The sequence below is a fragment of the Ranitomeya variabilis genome, chromosome 6, assembly GCF_051348905.1.
Source record: "Ranitomeya variabilis isolate aRanVar5 chromosome 6, aRanVar5.hap1, whole genome shotgun sequence".
NCBI classification, from domain to species: Eukaryota; Metazoa; Chordata; class Amphibia; order Anura; family Dendrobatidae; genus Ranitomeya; species Ranitomeya variabilis.
The window spans coordinates 315,406,924-315,413,614 of NC_135237.1; the positions used below are offsets into that span (position 1 = coordinate 315,406,924).

At 40.4% G+C, this 6,691-nt stretch overlaps 1 pseudogene; it reads right to left on the minus strand.

Moving 5' to 3' along the window:
* Positions 1-577: 577 nt before the first annotated feature.
* Positions 578-1,376, minus strand: LOC143781127 (polymerase delta-interacting protein 3 pseudogene; annotated as a pseudogene).
* Between the last annotated feature and the right edge of the window lie 5,315 nt (positions 1,377-6,691).

Below are 6,691 nucleotides of genomic sequence, written 5' to 3' on the forward strand. Positions count from 1 at the left end.
TCAGCTGCAGGGCAATAACTATTGCCTACGATTTAACAGTTCTGAATCACATTTGAACTATGTGAAATATTAATTAGGCACAAAAAAATATTTGTCTAAAACACAGTCGGTGGACACTTAATAATTCACCCCCATTTAAAGGATTATGAAGGTCTTCAGATCCATTTGTAGGAATCCAGATATTAAAACTACAAAACAAAAAAGCTTATCTTTTAAGTTTAAACAGATTTTTGAAGAAATGTAAACAAGTTATTCAACATTTATTTAGCCTCCCTTGACAGAACTGTAGAACCATAATCATGCTGTATTACAATACTAGAGCAAGGGGAAAACGGAAATTCATGATGCAATAACGCAACTGGCCCACAACCAAGGTGAACTGTACTACAATGCTGTGAACAGGATAAATTGTCAATGTCTGATGGCAGACTTCTTCAAACATAAACTACCTGCTGTTGATCATCAGTGCTAAACTAAAACCAAATAGAAAACTGATTTTTTTATTTAAAGTTGTCTCTGGGCCCATATGTGAATTGTGAATCTCTCTTTTTACAATCTCCAAGTTGTGTTGGTGTCATCATAGCTTAATCTGAAATGCAGGTGGTTGGATGAATGATGATTACCCTCAGGATTGAAAGAGTGCTTTTAAGATAGTATCAAGATCAACTTCAGCTGGAGGATTTTAAGCAACACTGAAGGAGGAGGATGTTGTGTTTCTTCTAGATTCACCTTCCTTCTTTGATGTTGTGTCACTTAATCTTAGAAGTATGGGCAGTTCTGATGTTACCACAGCACCATTCGTAGGAAGATTGCATTTCATTGGTTGTCCATCTAGGTATCTGTTGTTACATTTTTTTCTAGACACCAATTGCATCTTCCTTTCTTACAAACACAACCTCTGCAACTCAGCAACCCAACAAGCAGTTGCGCTTCAAAGCACCGCATACAAAGAAAAGCTCCATGCTATCTTCCTCTGTGACTCATAGATGCAAGTTATAAATAGTAATTTTTTGGCCTTCTAAAGGGCTAAAGGCAGACTCTTTTGGAGTGGGCCCTACTGATGAACTGGTCTTCTGTGTGACAAGTGTACGTGACACATTAGTTAGAGCCTTTGTGTGCAATAAAGGTGTCTGGTGCTGAGTAGACATGGAAGCTGTGTATGCATCATTCTGTACCACTTTAGTAAGAGGTAAAGTTTGCACAAGAGAAAAAGATTTTCAAGACATTCACGGCCTTTTTTGCACATTGTTTGAAGCTGTGATCTTTATCTTCTTGGTGGTCATGTTGGAAAGTTCAAAGATGTCATCAATACCACCATCGTCCCTATCTTATCAATAGGAAATCTTTTGTTTCCCAGGGTTGTGGTTAACTACGTTTATTGGCCTTGCTTTAACAGTGTTTGTAACACCGGAATTTTTTTTTTTAGGATTTGACATTTGGATATTCTTGGTAAGATGTATGGGTGAAGATGAAGAATCTTGAGCTACAGGTGTGTTGATAGTTACAGCCGGTGCACTCAGCTTTAAAATTAGCTTTAAATGAGCATCCATCACTTTGTTTAGTTTTCCTATAATCTGCTGCTTTCTAGAATTAAGCATCTTACCAGCTTCTTGCACTTTACTCTTTATACAGACACCTGCGTCTTTGGCAACCTATTTCTTAAGGGCATCTTTTATGCCAAGCTTCAGATGCGCAACTTCTGACGGGCATCAAACACATTCTGTTAAATGGGTAAATTACTAATCATTATAGGCTTTATATGGGCAGCACGGTGGCGCAGTGGTTAGCACAGCAGCCTTGCAGCGCTGGAGTCCTGGGTTCTAATCCCACCTTGGGCAACATCTGCAAAGAGTTTGTATGTTCTCTCTGTGTTTGCGTGAGTTTCCTCCGGGCACTCCGCTTTCCTCCCACATTCCAAAGACATACTGATAGGGAATTTAGATTGTGAGCCTCATTGGGGACAGTGATGATAATGTGTGCAAACTGTAAAGCGCTGGGTAATATGTTAGCGCTATATAAAATTAAAGATTATTAAAAAATAAAGATTATTATTATAGGCTGGATCCTGGATCTCATACCTCTAATAGCCCCTGCTGTTAATAATCCTGTACGTCCCCATTCCTGCCGTCACCATGCCCCTTTTCCTGATCACTTCATCACACGACTCATCCACCATATTTCTGCAAAAAAACCTGCACCTTCCCAGCAGCAACTGGGTGTTTATGATGCCCACACTATGTTGATGCTTCCCCCCAGGGTGAAATGTTAGTCAGCCCATACACTTAGTGTATGAGCATTACAAGTATAAGAGCCGCGCTACTTTAAACTGGGAAAACATTTTTTGGAGACCTTCCTCAATGTCTGTAAAGACACCACCAGTAGATCACCATGGTGAATGTGTTCAGTGCTGCAACAGCCATGTTACTGTTGTCAAGGGTGTTTATGATGCCATTATAAAAAATGTTTACACAGTAGGTTGATGCATACCCCCCAGGGGGAAATATTTGTCAGCCCATACACTTAGAGTATGGGCATTACAAGTAGAGGAGACCCGCTCCTTTAAACAAGGAAATAATTTTTTGGAGGCCATCCTCCACATTTCTTCCTTGGGTGATTGGAGTGTGTGCAAATTTGGGGCAGGCCTTGTATTCACTTCATGGGCAATCTTTATGTGACTTCACAAAATTATAATAATGTGAACTTTGCTTTCATGTGGCCATCCAGTACGTACAGTAGACTCAAAGGCTTATTGAAGTGCATGTAACTTTGGGGCAAGGCAGGCTTTGCATTCAATGCATAGAAAAACAGTATGGCAGTACCAAATGAATAATGTGAAATAGGTTTTCCTGTGGCCATCCAGTATGTTGGCTCAAAGACTTATTGGCATGCGTGTAACTTTGGGGCAGGGCAGTCCTTGCATTCAATGCATAGGGACCAGTATGGCAGTACCAAATGAGTAATGTGAACTTGGTTTTCCTGTGACCATCCAGTACATGGGTTCAAAGGCTTATTGGGGTGCATGTAACTTTGTGGCAGGGCAAGCCTTGCATTCAATGCGTAGGCAAACACTATGGTAGACCCACTTTCTTTTAATGGGAACATTTTTTCAGGAGGCCCTCCTGTACGTCTCATGAAAGGGTTATTGTGGTGCGTCCTATTGTTTGGCAGCCCAGCCACTCACTGCATAGGCAATAACAGTATTGGAGACCCACTGTTTAATAATGGCCCTTTAAGAATCTTAATGCCGCCTGATGCCCCTATAAAAATAGGCTTTGTGACTTTAAGAGTCTCTCCTTCATATATGAAACAAGATGTGCCTGATGATGTTTCATACACCACATGGCCAGCTAAGGTTGCTAAATGTTAAAATGACATTTCCTAGTGAATGCATTTGTATTGTTTGAAAGCAATGTTAAAGTAGAAAAACACATCAAAAACGCTATGTGCGAACATAGCCCAAGTGGTGGAGGTACTTTTTTTGGGGGGTCTTTATTATGCCTTACATACAAATTATTACAATGGAAAGGATGTACCTTAACCTATTTCCCAGGAAAATCCATTTTGATTTTATTATTGTATGTTTTAGTGTGCGCCTGTAAAAGTGGCGTCACACTCTGACAACTGTGACCTAGGAGTCAGAAATGCTTCCAGGGGTTTTCCCCATGATCTTCCTGTGTCATTTGAGCACTTTTCCCATCGATTTCAGATGTTTTTAGACCCTAAAAGGGCCCCTTGGGGGATTGCGGCAAAAATGCTCGAGTTTCCCATAGACTTACATTGGGCTCATTGCCCAATGAGCAACGAGCAGCCGGGCATTTTAGCGTTCGCCCATCACTAGTGTCAAAGTAATTCAGATGATAAAAAAGGAAAGCTATCTGCGCTGGATTAGAGTTTTGTATTCCTTGTGGGGACCCAAGTTAATGACTACTAAAAATAACAATCGCAATATAAAAGGGGTAAATAAATAAATTCCAACGTTAATACAACCACTGTAAGAGATATTAAAAGTATACCATAAAAAAGGGGGGAGCATCAATAAATAAAATGTATACCTGGTGAGGCTCTCACTGTGAGGTACAGTCTTCCGTGGTTAGATTCACTTGCGTTGCCCAAAAGAAGGAGACGAGATCAAATGAGTGCCGTATGTTGCCTTCAGCAGTAACAGGTAAGACTGCCGTGGTGATACACGATCTTCCGTAACCACGTGCAATTACGTTACCAGAAGAGGGTAAGATCAAGTGAATGCCACGTATTGCCTTTAGGATAGCGGGCTGCAGGCACTGCCCCGGCCGGTGGCAGAAGATCCTGCGCTCGCGTGTTCTGTAGAGTAGGTCAGCGTTGCTAGGCTAAGGCGCTAGGTACTCTGCTGTTGCAGGACCTTGCGTGACGTCACGGTCACGTGATTGCTCACGTGACAGGCTAAGGAGTGCGTATGGGACCAAATCCTACGCGTTTCAGAGACAGACATGCTCCTTCGTCAGGGATTTTTTATGGTATACTTTTAATATCTCTTACAGTGGTTGTATTAACGTTGGAATTTATTTATTCACCCCTTTTATATTGCGATTGTTATTTTTAGTAGTCATTAACTTGGGTCCCCACAAGGAATACAAAACTCTAATCCAGCGCAGATAGCTTTCCTTTTTTATCATATTTATTGATTCAGTTATGGACGGGTGGTACCGTAACACCATCTGCTTCAGGTTTTAGAGGGTGCAAGCGCTACTGTTTTTTTATATAGAATTTCAAAGTAATTCAGTCCCGAAAGCCATGGGTCTAATTTTGCCTATTCTATTTCCTCTAGTAGGTAGCTTAGATCATGAAGTTTTCAGTGGTCTTTGTTACTTATCTTTGGTAAGGTTCTCAAATCTCTTAAATAAAGCGCGTTCTATGACTTCTGAGCTGCCATAGGTTTGTTCCAGTCTCTCCCATACTGCAATAAGACATGCATCTGATTTGTCCACTAGAACAGCTCTTATTGTCTTGATACACTTTGCTTATTCTGGGTCTAACCAGTTAACAAGCAAATCCACTTGTTCATTGGTGGTGAGTTAAAAGTCTTAGATTGCTGTTTGAAAGCTTGACTTCCAGGCTCGATCATCAAACTTTGAGAGACTAATGGTCCCTGTGAATCATGTATCTGGCAAAGACAGACATGTCCGATCTGCTGGTCATAATTGCAGGATTAGCTTGTGGTATCCCAGGGGAATGTATGTTCTCTGGCTTATATGACTGCAACGTAAAAGGACAAAATGATGCGGCATGAAGATTAAGCTTTGGTTTAGTCTCTAAATTGTTGGTGGAATTGTGCTGGAAGTTACCTTGCTACAAAACAACAGAACGGAGTATACAAGTCCCAATACGCATTTTATTTAAAAATTGTATAATTTTATTTATATTATCAAAATATATAATTCAAACTGAGTAATCAAATATAAATACAATACATATAAATAACAGGATTAGTGGAGGAGGAAACACTATAATAGTGGCGGAGCGGATGACAACACCTATCACATCATATCACAAGGACTGTTATTGTGGGAGCCATAGTGAAAAAAAAAAAAAAAAAAAGTTGCAACAGTGCAGGTTATATCACTAGCTAAAGTGCCATAGTGCCTACAGGACTCATCACCTCATATCATATAAAGCAGCTTACCCATTAGGTCTGAGATGTCTCACCATGCTCCACACACCACCCCCTTGACGCACGTTTCGCGATCGCTTTCTCAAAAAGGGGTTTGAGAAAAAACCCCTTTTTGAGAAAGCGACCGCGAAACGTGCGTCAAGGGGGTGGTGTGTGGAGCGTGGTGAGACATCTCAGACCTAATGGGTAAGCTGCTTTATATGATATGAGGTGATGAGTCCTGTAGGCACTATGGCACTTTAGCTAGTGATATAACCTGCACTGTTGCAACTTTTTTTTTTTTTTTTTTTTTTTTCACTATGGCTCCCACAATAGCAGTCCTTGTGATATGATGTGATAGGTGTTGTCATCCGCTCCGCCACTATTATAGTGTTTCCTCCTCCACTAATCCTGTTATTTATATGTATTGTATTTATATTTGATTACTCAGTTTGAATTATATATTTTGATAATATAAATAAAATTATACAATTTTTAAATAAAATGCGTATTGGGACTTGTATACTCCGTTCTGTTGTTTTGTATTTATTGGGGAGTTTCCTAGACTGTCCTATTGTTTCGGACAGAAATATTGGGAGAGATATAACAATCCTTGTCTCTCGGCCACGCATATGTATTAATTTTTGTGAGTTTTGTATGAAGTTACCTTGCTAGTAGTAGGGAGCAACATCCCTTGCCTTGCGGGTACATCAATGTGATGGATTGAAGGTGGCGCTGGTAAAAGTGGTAAATGTCATAGCACGTAGTCAGTAGCGTGATCATCTGGATCTTCCATGTCTCCTGGAATGAGGGAGCCCGTATCAGCATTTTAACTTAGTGCTTGTACAAGGACTTTACATTTCGAGAGAGATGCTGCTTATTCCCTTTCTGCTTGAAGCATTTTTTAATTGTACCTCCATCTCTGCTTCCCGCCTTTTTAATTGGGCTTCCATCTTGTTTCTTTGGGCTTCTACCTCTATTTCTTGGCTTTTCCCTTGAGCTTCTACATCAGATTCCTTCCTAGCAAAGAAGTTCCCAACTAGATTCTTCTGCAGTCGCAAAGAT